Consider the following 13894-nt stretch of genomic DNA (forward strand, 5'->3'; position numbering starts at 1 on the left):
GCAAAACGCACCATTCTTCTTGTTTTGGCTCTGCAAAGCAGCCTTTTCAAGGGTTGGCTTGGGTGACAAAATGTCTTGTGTAGGCGTGGGTTTGTCTCCCTCTCGCTCTCTCTCCCTAAGATGTGTCCGGCATAGGCCAGGGTGCCACTCGAGGCCCAAACCAATTCTGGTTATCGCTTCTCGGCCTTTTGGCTAAGATCAAGTGTAGTATCTGTTCTTATCAGTTTCTCGGCCTTTTGGCTAAGATCAAGTGTAGTGTTGTTCGAAGAGGTGGTTTAAGCTCCAGGCCACCTTAGTACAATGATACAATGCACACTGGAAGGTTGCGCTTGCTAGTACTCTGGGTGGATAGTATATTCATCTAGAGGAAAACATGGCCCTACCAGGATCGAGGCTATTAGACTGAGTAAGGGTGGGGGGCTATGGTACAACGTGCCCCAGGACTGACGACCCTGGAGTGAGTCTGAGCTTGCTGGCTTGGGACCCCGGCAAGCCTTGGGCTCTGTAGCACACCGTACCTTGCCTTTTCATACTTTTTGAGCATATTACCCTATCCCGGCCTTCTGGCTAGGAAGGGAAATTTTTATAATCCCGGTCGGAGGTCTGGTCAGCTTTGGGCTGAGAAACTAACACCCGGTTGGAGGTCTGGGTCAGCTTCGGCTGAGAAACCAACACCCGGTTGGAGGTCTGGGTCAGCTTCGGCTGAGAAACCAACACCCGGTTGGAGGTCCGGTTAGCCTTGGGCTGAGAAACCAACACCGGTTGACGGTCCGGGCAGTTTCGGCTGCGAAACCAACAACTAGTAGCTCTCTACTCCACTTGGGTAAGATGCCTGGGTGGACGCTGGGAGCAACGACAAGGCTCAACCAGGCTTCGGCTTGGGAGAGCACCGAAGATCCCTGACCCTTGCTGTGGCCTTCTGGCTCGGAGGGACGGGGTTGATTTTTGGGGACCCTCTCCTCACGGTGGGGTCCACACGAATCCTAGCCTTTGCACTGTTTTTGGTGTGACTTCGGTCATGCATTTTTTGTGGTGCTTTGGAAAGCTTCATTAAATCAAAATCTGTTCTTATCAGTTTAATATCTGATACGTCCCCTATCTGGGGACCATATATTAAATGGATTTTTAGAACAGGGAGATGGAAAAAGAGCTTGCTCTGTCCACTCCACGCATTGACCTGGTATTGCAGTACCTCCAGGAACGGTGCACCCCTTCTTAACCCAGTTTCCAAAAGCAGAACTCAATTCACCTGATTCATATTAGCCCGATTTAATGAATTGGAAGAAAGCATACGTCTTCATATGCACCTCAATTTGGCCCATTCACTTTTCACACTTCCTCCTTTTGTTTTTTATCTTTCACACTTTTGACTTTCTTTATTCATCCAAATAGCAAACTCATCACCACTCAACCTGACCAACTCGGCTATGTCCCCGTGCTGCAGTTCTCTGTCTTATCTAGATCATTTGCAATTGAATGGAATAGATCCCTTTTGGACAAAGTGGATTCACCTGCTGCTGCAGTGACCACAGGTGTGATAACATCTAGAATTGGCATCTGGTGCGATCTCTCCGCTTCCACTCCAAAGAAAGTTACCTGTTTATTCCTATCATGCATTGGTTTTTGGGGTTTTCTTTGAGTAATGATGATCTCTTTAGTAGTCTGTTGGCGCCCTCTCCTGGAGGAATAGTTTGCTTGCTCTTGGACATTCTAAAAGAGAGGTCATGATAGACATTGAGCTTCTGAGCTCAATTGGGGACAGTCATGGGTGATGAATGTTTGCAACCTACTGCGAAGCCTCATACCGCAATATAAGGAACGTCAAATACTAAGAAAGGGCGGCCTATGAAAGAATTACTACTTTCAATAAGTACACTTAAACGGCTAATTGGGAATAGAAAAACTGTAAAAAGCCCTCTGAGAAAGCCCCCCTCTAACCTTTGATAGTAAGCTTTTCTGTAGTCTGCCTGTTGATGTATTTTCCGTTTGAACTGTGCACAACATGAAGAGACGGAACACTGGCGGCTTGTCACAATGCCCCCCGATGACATCACAATAGCGCTGCTGCCTAGAAAACAAGCTGCGCAGAAGAAGTTGTTCTTTGGGTGGGAGGGTGGGCTAGTGGAAGGAGGGGGCAATCTCTTTTTTTCCCGGGTGGTAGGGGGATGACAGGAGAAGGGAAGCGGGTGGTGAGAAAGGTACAGAGGGCAGGGTTTGGGGGCTGGGAAGGAAAGGGAAAAGATTAGGGTTTGGGGATGATGAAAGGGCTTTCTACGGGTAAGGATGGCAAAGGGTGGCAGTGACGGAAAGTCAGGCAACCTGTCCTGTCCGTCTTTTTGTATCGTGAATTGGAAAGACTGCAAGGGGGAGGGGAGTTGCTTGCGCCCTAAAGGAGGAGTTATTCAGATTCATTGCAGTGGGCGGCGGCTGCAAAACGCACCATTCTTCTTGTTTTGGCTCTGCAAAGCAGCCTTTTCAAGGGTTGGCTTGGGTGACAAAATGTCTTGTGTAGGCGTGGGTTTGTCTCCCTCTCGCTCTCTCTCCCTAAGATGTGTCCGGCATAGGCCAGGGTGCCACTCGAGGCCCAAACCAATTCTGGTTATCGCTTCTCGGCCTTTTGGCTAAGATCAAGTGTAGTATCTGTTCTTATCAGTTTAATATCTGATACGTCCCCTATCTGGGGACCATATATTAAATGGATTTTTAGAACAGGGAGATGGAAAAAGAGCTTGCTCTGTCCACTCCACAAATTGACCTGGTATTGCAGTACCTCCAGGAACGGTGCACCCCTTCTTAACCCAGTTTCCAAAAGCAGAACTCAATTCACCTGATTCATATTAGCCCGATTTAATGAATTGGAAGAAAGCATACGTCTTCATATGCACCTCAATTTGGCCCATTCACTTTTCACACTTCCTCCTTTTGTTTTTTATCTTTCACACTTTTGACTTTCTTTATTCATCCAAATAGCAAACTCATCACCACTCAACCTGACCAACTCGGCTATGTCCCCGTGCTGCAGTTCTCTGTCTTATCTAGATCATTTGCAATTGAATGGAATAGATCCCTTTTGGACAAAGTGGATTCACCTGCTGCTGCAGTGACCACAGGTGTGATAACATCTAGAATTGGCATCTGGTGCGATCTCTCCGCTTCCACTCCAAAGAAAGTTACCTGTTTATTCCTATCATGCATTGGTTTTTGGGGTTTTCTTTGAGTAATGATGATCTCTTTAGTAGTCTGTTGGCGCCCTCTCCTGGAGGAATAGTTTGCTTGCTCTTGGACATTCTAAAAGAGAGGTCATGATAGACATTGAGCTTCTGAGCTCAATTGGGGACAGTCATGGGTGATGAATGTTTGCAACCTACTGCGAAGCCTCATACCGCAATATAAGGAACGTCAAATACTAAGAAAGGGCGGCCTATGAAAGAATTACTACTTTCAATAAGTACACTTAAACGGCTAATTGGGAATAGAAAAACTGTAAAAAGCCCTCTGAGAAAGCCCCCCTGTAACCTTTGATAGTAAGCTTTTCTGTAGTCTGCCTGTTGATGTATTTTCCGTTTGAACTGTGCACAACATGAAGAGACGGAACACTGGCGGCTTGTCACAATGCCCCCCGATGACATCACAATAGCGCTGCTGCCTAGAAAACAAGCTGCGCAGAAGAAGTTGTTCTTTGGGTGGGAGGGTGGGCTAGTGGAAGGAGGGGGCAATCTCTTTTTTTCCCGGGTGGTAGGGGGATGACAGGAGAAGGGAAGCGGGTGGTGAGAAAGGTACAGAGGGCAGGGTTTGGGGGCTGGGAAGGAAAGGGAAAAGATTAGGGTTTGGGGATGATGAAAGGGCTTTCTACGGGTAAGGATGGCAAAGGGTGGCAGTGACGGAAAGTCAGGCAACCTGTCCTGTCCGTCTTTTTGTATCGTGAATTGGAAAGACTGCAAGGGGGAGGGGAGTTGCTTGCGCCCTAAAGGAGGAGTTATTCAGATTCATTGCAGTGGGCGGCGGCTGCAAAACGCACCATTCTTCTTGTTTTGGCTCTGCAAAGCAGCCTTTTCAAGGGTTGGCTTGGGTGACAAAATGTCTTGTGTAGGCGTGGGTTTGTCTCCCTCTCGCTCTCTCTCCCTAAGATGTGTCCGGCATAGGCCAGGGTGCCACTCGAGGCCCAAACCAATTCTGGTTATCGCTTCTCGGCCTTTTGGCTAAGATCAAGTGTAGTATCTGTTCTTATCAGTTTAATATCTGATACGTCCCCTATCTGGGGACCATATATTAAATGGATTTTTAGAACAGGGAGATGGAAAAAGAGCTTGCTCTGTCCACTCCACGCATTGACCTGGTATTGCAGTACCTCCAGGAACGGTGCACCCCTTCTTAACCCAGTTTCCAAAAGCAGAACTCAATTCACCTGATTCATATTAGCCCGATTTAATGAATTGGAAGAAAGCATACGTCTTCATATGCACCTCAATTTGGCCCATTCACTTTTCACACTTCCTCCTTTTGTTTTTTATCTTTCACACTTTTGACTTTCTTTATTCATCCAAATAGCAAACTCATCACCACTCAACCTGACCAACTCGGCTATGTCCCCGTGCTGCAGTTCTCTGTCTTATCTAGATCATTTGCAATTGAATGGAATAGATCCCTTTTGGACAAAGTGGATTCACCTGCTGCTGCAGTGACCACAGGTGTGATAACATCTAGAATTGGCATCTGGTGCGATCTCTCCGCTTCCACTCCAAAGAAAGTTACCTGTTTATTCCTATCATGCATTGGTTTTTGGGGTTTTCTTTGAGTAATGATGATCTCTTTAGTAGTCTGTTGGCGCCCTCTCCTGGAGGAATAGTTTGCTTGCTCTTGGACATTCTAAAAGAGAGGTCATGATAGACATTGAGCTTCTGAGCTCAATTGGGGACAGTCATGGGTGATGAATGTTTGCAACCTACTGCGAAGCCTCATACCGCAATATAAGGAACGTCAAATACTAAGAAAGGGCGGCCTATGAAAGAATTACTACTTTCAATAAGTACACTTAAACGGCTAATTGGGAATAGAAAAACTGTAAAAAGCCCTCTGAGAAAGCCCCCCTCTAACCTTTGATAGTAAGCTTTTCTGTAGTCTGCCTGTTGATGTATTTTCCGTTTGAACTGTGCACAACATGAAGAGACGGAACACTGGCGGCTTGTCACAATGCCCCCCGATGACATCACAATAGCGCTGCTGCCTAGAAAACAAGCTGCGCAGAAGAAGTTGTTCTTTGGGTGGGAGGGTGGGCTAGTGGAAGGAGGGGGCAATCTCTTTTTTTCCCGGGTGGTAGGGGGATGACAGGAGAAGGGAAGCGGGTGGTGAGAAAGGTACAGAGGGCAGGGTTTGGGGGCTGGGAAGGAAAGGGAAAAGATTAGGGTTTGGGGATGATGAAAGGGCTTTCTACGGGTAAGGATGGCAAAGGGTGGCAGTGACGGAAAGTCAGGCAACCTGTCCTGTCCGTCTTTTTGTATCGTGAATTGGAAAGACTGCAAGGGGGAGGGGAGTTGCTTGCGCCCTAAAGGAGGAGTTATTCAGATTCATTGCAGTGGGCGGCGGCTGCAAAACGCACCATTCTTCTTGTTTTGGCTCTGCAAAGCAGCCTTTTCAAGGGTTGGCTTGGGTGACAAAATGTCTTGTGTAGGCGTGGGTTTGTCTCCCTCTCGCTCTCTCTCCCTAAGATGTGTCCGGCATAGGCCAGGGTGCCACTCGAGGCCCAAACCAATTCTGGTTATCGCTTCTCGGCCTTTTGGCTAAGATCAAGTGTAGTATCTGTTCTTATCAGTTTAATATCTGATACGTCCCCTATCTGGGGACCATATATTAAATGGATTTTTAGAACAGGGAGATGGAAAAAGAGCTTGCTCTGTCCACTCCACGCATTGACCTGGTATTGCAGTACCTCCAGGAACGGTGCACCCCTTCTTAACCCAGTTTCCAAAAGCAGAACTCAATTCACCTGATTCATATTAGCCCGATTTAATGAATTGGAAGAAAGCATACGTCTTCATATGCACCTCAATTTGGCCCATTCACTTTTCACACTTCCTCCTTTTGTTTTTTATCTTTCACACTTTTGACTTTCTTTATTCATCCAAATAGCAAACTCATCACCACTCAACCTGACCAACTCGGCTATGTCCCCGTGCTGCAGTTCTCTGTCTTATCTAGATCATTTGCAATTGAATGGAATAGATCCCTTTTGGACAAAGTGGATTCACCTGCTGCTGCAGTGACCACAGGTGTGATAACATCTAGAATTGGCATCTGGTGCGATCTCTCCGCTTCCACTCCAAAGAAAGTTACCTGTTTATTCCTATCATGCATTGGTTTTTGGGGTTTTCTTTGAGTAATGATGATCTCTTTAGTAGTCTGTTGGCGCCCTCTCCTGGAGGAATAGTTTGCTTGCTCTTGGACATTCTAAAAGAGAGGTCATGATAGACATTGAGCTTCTGAGCTCAATTGGGGACAGTCATGGGTGATGAATGTTTGCAACCTACTGCGAAGCCTCATACCGCAATATAAGGAACGTCAAATACTAAGAAAGGGCGGCCTATGAAAGAATTACTACTTTCAATAAGTACACTTAAACGGCTAATTGGGAATAGAAAAACTGTAAAAAGCCCTCTGAGAAAGCCCCCCTCTAACCTTTGATAGTAAGCTTTTCTGTAGTCTGCCTGTTGATGTATTTTCCGTTTGAACTGTGCACAACATGAAGAGACGGAACACTGGCGGCTTGTCACAATGCCCCCCGATGACATCACAATAGCGCTGCTGCCTAGAAAACAAGCTGCGCAGAAGAAGTTGTTCTTTGGGTGGGAGGGTGGGCTAGTGGAAGGAGGGGGCAATCTCTTTTTTTCCCGGGTGGTAGGGGGATGACAGGAGAAGGGAAGCGGGTGGTGAGAAAGGTACAGAGGGCAGGGTTTGGGGGCTGGGAAGGAAAGGGAAAAGATTAGGGTTTGGGGATGATGAAAGGGCTTTCTACGGGTAAGGATGGCAAAGGGTGGCAGTGACGGAAAGTCAGGCAACCTGTCCTGTCCGTCTTTTTGTATCGTGAATTGGAAAGACTGCAAGGGGGAGGGGAGTTGCTTGCGCCCTAAAGGAGGAGTTATTCAGATTCATTGCAGTGGGCGGCGGCTGCAAAACGCACCATTCTTCTTGTTTTGGCTCTGCAAAGCAGCCTTTTCAAGGGTTGGCTTGGGTGACAAAATGTCTTGTGTAGGCGTGGGTTTGTCTCCCTCTCGCTCTCTCTCCCTAAGATGTGTCCGGCATAGGCCAGGGTGCCACTCGAGGCCCAAACCAATTCTGGTTATCGCTTCTCGGCCTTTTGGCTAAGATCAAGTGTAGTATCTGTTCTTATCAGTTTAATATCTGATACGTCCCCTATCTGGGGACCATATATTAAATGGATTTTTAGAACAGGGAGATGGAAAAAGAGCTTGCTCTGTCCACTCCACGCATTGACCTGGTATTGCAGTACCTCCAGGAACGGTGCACCCCTTCTTAACCCAGTTTCCAAAAGCAGAACTCAATTCACCTGATTCATATTAGCCCGATTTAATGAATTGGAAGAAAGCATACGTCTTCATATGCACCTCAATTTGGCCCATTCACTTTTCACACTTCCTCCTTTTGTTTTTTATCTTTCACACTTTTGACTTTCTTTATTCATCCAAATAGCAAACTCATCACCACTCAACCTGACCAACTCGGCTATGTCCCCGTGCTGCAGTTCTCTGTCTTATCTAGATCATTTGCAATTGAATGGAATAGATCCCTTTTGGACAAAGTGGATTCACCTGCTGCTGCAGTGACCACAGGTGTGATAACATCTAGAATTGGCATCTGGTGCGATCTCTCCGCTTCCACTCCAAAGAAAGTTACCTGTTTATTCCTATCATGCATTGGTTTTTGGGGTTTTCTTTGAGTAATGATGATCTCTTTAGTAGTCTGTTGGCGCCCTCTCCTGGAGGAATAGTTTGCTTGCTCTTGGACATTCTAAAAGAGAGGTCATGATAGACATTGAGCTTCTGAGCTCAATTGGGGACAGTCATGGGTGATGAATGTTTGCAACCTACTGCGAAGCCTCATACCGCAATATAAGGAACGTCAAATACTAAGAAAGGGCGGCCTATGAAAGAATTACTACTTTCAATAAGTACACTTAAACGGCTAATTGGGAATAGAAAAACTGTAAAAAGCCCTCTGAGAAAGCCCCCCTCTAACCTTTGATAGTAAGCTTTTCTGTAGTCTGCCTGTTGATGTATTTTCCGTTTGAACTGTGCACAACATGAAGAGACGGAACACTGGCGGCTTGTCACAATGCCCCCCGATGACATCACAATAGCGCTGCTGCCTAGAAAACAAGCTGCGCAGAAGAAGTTGTTCTTTGGGTGGGAGGGTGGGCTAGTGGAAGGAGGGGGCAATCTCTTTTTTTCCCGGGTGGTAGGGGGATGACAGGAGAAGGGAAGCGGGTGGTGAGAAAGGTACAGAGGGCAGGGTTTGGGGGCTGGGAAGGAAAGGGAAAAGATTAGGGTTTGGGGATGATGAAAGGGCTTTCTACGGGTAAGGATGGCAAAGGGTGGCAGTGACGGAAAGTCAGGCAACCTGTCCTGTCCGTCTTTTTGTATCGTGAATTGGAAAGACTGCAAGGGGGAGGGGAGTTGCTTGCGCCCTAAAGGAGGAGTTATTCAGATTCATTGCAGTGGGCGGCGGCTGCAAAACGCACCATTCTTCTTGTTTTGGCTCTGCAAAGCAGCCTTTTCAAGGGTTGGCTTGGGTGACAAAATGTCTTGTGTAGGCGTGGGTTTGTCTCCCTCTCGCTCTCTCTCCCTAAGATGTGTCCGGCATAGGCCAGGGTGCCACTCGAGGCCCAAACCAATTCTGGTTATCGCTTCTCGGCCTTTTGGCTAAGATCAAGTGTAGTATCTGTTCTTATCAGTTTAATATCTGATACGTCCCCTATCTGGGGACCATATATTAAATGGATTTTTAGAACAGGGAGATGGAAAAAGAGCTTGCTCTGTCCACTCCACGCATTGACCTGGTATTGCAGTACCTCCAGGAACGGTGCACCCCTTCTTAACCCAGTTTCCAAAAGCAGAACTCAATTCACCTGATTCATATTAGCCCGATTTAATGAATTGGAAGAAAGCATACGTCTTCATATGCACCTCAATTTGGCCCATTCACTTTTCACACTTCCTCCTTTTGTTTTTTATCTTTCACACTTTTGACTTTCTTTATTCATCCAAATAGCAAACTCATCACCACTCAACCTGACCAACTCGGCTATGTCCCCGTGCTGCAGTTCTCTGTCTTATCTAGATCATTTGCAATTGAATGGAATAGATCCCTTTTGGACAAAGTGGATTCACCTGCTGCTGCAGTGACCACAGGTGTGATAACATCTAGAATTGGCATCTGGTGCGATCTCTCCGCTTCCACTCCAAAGAAAGTTACCTGTTTATTCCTATCATGCATTGGTTTTTGGGGTTTTCTTTGAGTAATGATGATCTCTTTAGTAGTCTGTTGGCGCCCTCTCCTGGAGGAATAGTTTGCTTGCTCTTGGACATTCTAAAAGAGAGGTCATGATAGACATTGAGCTTCTGAGCTCAATTGGGGACAGTCATGGGTGATGAATGTTTGCAACCTACTGCGAAGCCTCATACCGCAATATAAGGAACGTCAAATACTAAGAAAGGGCGGCCTATGAAAGAATTACTACTTTCAATAAGTACACTTAAACGGCTAATTGGGAATAGAAAAACTGTAAAAAGCCCTCTGAGAAAGCCCCCCTCTAACCTTTGATAGTAAGCTTTTCTGTAGTCTGCCTGTTGATGTATTTTCCGTTTGAACTGTGCACAACATGAAGAGACGGAACACTGGCGGCTTGTCACAATGCCCCCCGATGACATCACAATAGCGCTGCTGCCTAGAAAACAAGCTGCGCAGAAGAAGTTGTTCTTTGGGTGGGAGGGTGGGCTAGTGGAAGGAGGGGGCAATCTCTTTTTTTCCCGGGTGGTAGGGGGATGACAGGAGAAGGGAAGCGGGTGGTGAGAAAGGTACAGAGGGCAGGGTTTGGGGGCTGGGAAGGAAAGGGAAAAGATTAGGGTTTGGGGATGATGAAAGGGCTTTCTACGGGTAAGGATGGCAAAGGGTGGCAGTGACGGAAAGTCAGGCAACCTGTCCTGTCCGTCTTTTTGTATCGTGAATTGGAAAGACTGCAAGGGGGAGGGGAGTTGCTTGCGCCCTAAAGGAGGAGTTATTCAGATTCATTGCAGTGGGCGGCGGCTGCAAAACGCACCATTCTTCTTGTTTTGGCTCTGCAAAGCAGCCTTTTCAAGGGTTGGCTTGGGTGACAAAATGTCTTGTGTAGGCGTGGGTTTGTCTCCCTCTCGCTCTCTCTCCCTAAGATGTGTCCGGCATAGGCCAGGGTGCCACTCGAGGCCCAAACCAATTCTGGTTATCGCTTCTCGGCCTTTTGGCTAAGATCAAGTGTAGTATCTGTTCTTATCAGTTTAATATCTGATACGTCCCCTATCTGGGGACCATATATTAAATGGATTTTTAGAACAGGGAGATGGAAAAAGAGCTTGCTCTGTCCACTCCACGCATTGACCTGGTATTGCAGTACCTCCAGGAACGGTGCACCCCTTCTTAACCCAGTTTCCAAAAGCAGAACTCAATTCACCTGATTCATATTAGCCCGATTTAATGAATTGGAAGAAAGCATACGTCTTCATATGCACCTCAATTTGGCCCATTCACTTTTCACACTTCCTCCTTTTGTTTTTTATCTTTCACACTTTTGACTTTCTTTATTCATCCAAATAGCAAACTCATCACCACTCAACCTGACCAACTCGGCTATGTCCCCGTGCTGCAGTTCTCTGTCTTATCTAGATCATTTGCAATTGAATGGAATAGATCCCTTTTGGACAAAGTGGATTCACCTGCTGCTGCAGTGACCACAGGTGTGATAACATCTAGAATTGGCATCTGGTGCGATCTCTCCGCTTCCACTCCAAAGAAAGTTACCTGTTTATTCCTATCATGCATTGGTTTTTGGGGTTTTCTTTGAGTAATGATGATCTCTTTAGTAGTCTGTTGGCGCCCTCTCCTGGAGGAATAGTTTGCTTGCTCTTGGACATTCTAAAAGAGAGGTCATGATAGACATTGAGCTTCTGAGCTCAATTGGGGACAGTCATGGGTGATGAATGTTTGCAACCTACTGCGAAGCCTCATACCGCAATATAAGGAACGTCAAATACTAAGAAAGGGCGGCCTATGAAAGAATTACTACTTTCAATAAGTACACTTAAACGGCTAATTGGGAATAGAAAAACTGTAAAAAGCCCTCTGAGAAAGCCCCCCTCTAACCTTTGATAGTAAGCTTTTCTGTAGTCTGCCTGTTGATGTATTTTCCGTTTGAACTGTGCACAACATGAAGAGACGGAACACTGGCGGCTTGTCACAATGCCCCCCGATGACATCACAATAGCGCTGCTGCCTAGAAAACAAGCTGCGCAGAAGAAGTTGTTCTTTGGGTGGGAGGGTGGGCTAGTGGAAGGAGGGGGCAATCTCTTTTTTTCCCGGGTGGTAGGGGGATGACAGGAGAAGGGAAGCGGGTGGTGAGAAAGGTACAGAGGGCAGGGTTTGGGGGCTGGGAAGGAAAGGGAAAAGATTAGGGTTTGGGGATGATGAAAGGGCTTTCTACGGGTAAGGATGGCAAAGGGTGGCAGTGACGGAAAGTCAGGCAACCTGTCCTGTCCGTCTTTTTGTATCGTGAATTGGAAAGACTGCAAGGGGGAGGGGAGTTGCTTGCGCCCTAAAGGAGGAGTTATTCAGATTCATTGCAGTGGGCGGCGGCTGCAAAACGCACCATTCTTCTTGTTTTGGCTCTGCAAAGCAGCCTTTTCAAGGGTTGGCTTGGGTGACAAAATGTCTTGTGTAGGCGTGGGTTTGTCTCCCTCTCGCTCTCTCTCCCTAAGATGTGTCCGGCATAGGCCAGGGTGCCACTCGAGGCCCAAACCAATTCTGGTTATCGCTTCTCGGCCTTTTGGCTAAGATCAAGTGTAGTATCTGTTCTTATCAGTTTAATATCTGATACGTCCCCTATCTGGGGACCATATATTAAATGGATTTTTAGAACAGGGAGATGGAAAAAGAGCTTGCTCTGTCCACTCCACGCATTGACCTGGTATTGCAGTACCTCCAGGAACGGTGCACCCCTTCTTAACCCAGTTTCCAAAAGCAGAACTCAATTCACCTGATTCATATTAGCCCGATTTAATGAATTGGAAGAAAGCATACGTCTTCATATGCACCTCAATTTGGCCCATTCACTTTTCACACTTCCTCCTTTTGTTTTTTATCTTTCACACTTTTGACTTTCTTTATTCATCCAAATAGCAAACTCATCACCACTCAACCTGACCAACTCGGCTATGTCCCCGTGCTGCAGTTCTCTGTCTTATCTAGATCATTTGCAATTGAATGGAATAGATCCCTTTTGGACAAAGTGGATTCACCTGCTGCTGCAGTGACCACAGGTGTGATAACATCTAGAATTGGCATCTGGTGCGATCTCTCCGCTTCCACTCCAAAGAAAGTTACCTGTTTATTCCTATCATGCATTGGTTTTTGGGGTTTTCTTTGAGTAATGATGATCTCTTTAGTAGTCTGTTGGCGCCCTCTCCTGGAGGAATAGTTTGCTTGCTCTTGGACATTCTAAAAGAGAGGTCATGATAGACATTGAGCTTCTGAGCTCAATTGGGGACAGTCATGGGTGATGAATGTTTGCAACCTACTGCGAAGCCTCATACCGCAATATAAGGAACGTCAAATACTAAGAAAGGGCGGCCTATGAAAGAATTACTACTTTCAATAAGTACACTTAAACGGCTAATTGGGAATAGAAAAACTGTAAAAAGCCCTCTGAGAAAGCCCCCCTCTAACCTTTGATAGTAAGCTTTTCTGTAGTCTGCCTGTTGATGTATTTTCCGTTTGAACTGTGCACAACATGAAGAGACGGAACACTGGCGGCTTGTCACAATGCCCCCCGATGACATCACAATAGCGCTGCTGCCTAGAAAACAAGCTGCGCAGAAGAAGTTGTTCTTTGGGTGGGAGGGTGGGCTAGTGGAAGGAGGGGGCAATCTCTTTTTTTCCCGGGTGGTAGGGGGATGACAGGAGAAGGGAAGCGGGTGGTGAGAAAGGTACAGAGGGCAGGGTTTGGGGGCTGGGAAGGAAAGGGAAAAGATTAGGGTTTGGGGATGATGAAAGGGCTTTCTACGGGTAAGGATGGCAAAGGGTGGCAGTGACGGAAAGTCAGGCAACCTGTCCTGTCCGTCTTTTTGTATCGTGAATTGGAAAGACTGCAAGGGGGAGGGGAGTTGCTTGCGCCCTAAAGGAGGAGTTATTCAGATTCATTGCAGTGGGCGGCGGCTGCAAAACGCACCATTCTTCTTGTTTTGGCTCTGCAAAGCAGCCTTTTCAAGGGTTGGCTTGGGTGACAAAATGTCTTGTGTAGGCGTGGGTTTGTCTCCCTCTCGCTCTCTCTCCCTAAGATGTGTCCGGCATAGGCCAGGGTGCCACTCGAGGCCCAAACCAATTCTGGTTATCGCTTCTCGGCCTTTTGGCTAAGATCAAGTGTAGTATCTGTTCTTATCAGTTTAATATCTGATACGTCCCCTATCTGGGGACCATATATTAAATGGATTTTTAGAACAGGGAGATGGAAAAAGAGCTTGCTCTGTCCACTCCACGCATTGACCTGGTATTGCAGTACCTCCAGGAACGGTGCACCCCTTCTTAACCCAGTTTCCAAAAGCAGAACTCAATTCACCTGATTCATATTAGCCCGATT

The 13894-nt window shown here is 46.7% G+C and overlaps 9 non-coding genes and 1 pseudogene across 9 annotated transcripts; all 10 read left to right on the forward strand.

Moving 5' to 3' along the window:
* Positions 1 to 172: 172 nt before the first annotated feature.
* On the forward strand, positions 173 to 337 carry LOC142273872 (U2 spliceosomal RNA; annotated as a pseudogene).
* Positions 338 to 1018: 681 nt separating this feature from the next.
* LOC142273829 (U2 spliceosomal RNA) lies at positions 1019 to 1214 on the forward strand. The gene has a single exon (XR_012738271.1). It is a non-coding gene; the product is annotated as a U2 spliceosomal RNA (small nuclear RNA).
* A 1387-nt stretch (positions 1215 to 2601) lies between these two features.
* On the forward strand, positions 2602 to 2792 carry LOC142273783 (U2 spliceosomal RNA). Its single transcript, XR_012738231.1, has one exon. It is a non-coding gene; the product is annotated as a U2 spliceosomal RNA (small nuclear RNA).
* A 1387-nt stretch (positions 2793 to 4179) lies between these two features.
* LOC142273915 (U2 spliceosomal RNA) lies at positions 4180 to 4370 on the forward strand. The gene has a single exon (XR_012738305.1). It is a non-coding gene; the product is annotated as a U2 spliceosomal RNA (small nuclear RNA).
* Positions 4371 to 5757: 1387 nt separating this feature from the next.
* Positions 5758 to 5948, forward strand: LOC142273916 (U2 spliceosomal RNA). Its single transcript, XR_012738306.1, has one exon. It is a non-coding gene; the product is annotated as a U2 spliceosomal RNA (small nuclear RNA).
* Positions 5949 to 7335: 1387 nt separating this feature from the next.
* LOC142273917 (U2 spliceosomal RNA) lies at positions 7336 to 7526 on the forward strand. The gene has a single exon (XR_012738307.1). It is a non-coding gene; the product is annotated as a U2 spliceosomal RNA (small nuclear RNA).
* Positions 7527 to 8913: 1387 nt separating this feature from the next.
* Positions 8914 to 9104, forward strand: LOC142273918 (U2 spliceosomal RNA). Its single transcript, XR_012738308.1, has one exon. It is a non-coding gene; the product is annotated as a U2 spliceosomal RNA (small nuclear RNA).
* Positions 9105 to 10491: 1387 nt separating this feature from the next.
* LOC142273919 (U2 spliceosomal RNA) lies at positions 10492 to 10682 on the forward strand. The gene has a single exon (XR_012738309.1). It is a non-coding gene; the product is annotated as a U2 spliceosomal RNA (small nuclear RNA).
* A 1387-nt stretch (positions 10683 to 12069) lies between these two features.
* Positions 12070 to 12260, forward strand: LOC142273921 (U2 spliceosomal RNA). Its single transcript, XR_012738310.1, has one exon. It is a non-coding gene; the product is annotated as a U2 spliceosomal RNA (small nuclear RNA).
* A 1387-nt stretch (positions 12261 to 13647) lies between these two features.
* LOC142273922 (U2 spliceosomal RNA) lies at positions 13648 to 13838 on the forward strand. Its single transcript, XR_012738311.1, has one exon. It is a non-coding gene; the product is annotated as a U2 spliceosomal RNA (small nuclear RNA).
* The last annotated feature ends 56 nt before the right edge of the window (positions 13839 to 13894 follow it).

The sequence above is a fragment of the Anomaloglossus baeobatrachus genome, unplaced genomic scaffold, assembly GCF_048569485.1.
Source record: "Anomaloglossus baeobatrachus isolate aAnoBae1 unplaced genomic scaffold, aAnoBae1.hap1 Scaffold_366, whole genome shotgun sequence".
Lineage (NCBI taxonomy): Eukaryota > Metazoa > Chordata > Amphibia > Anura > Aromobatidae > Anomaloglossus > Anomaloglossus baeobatrachus.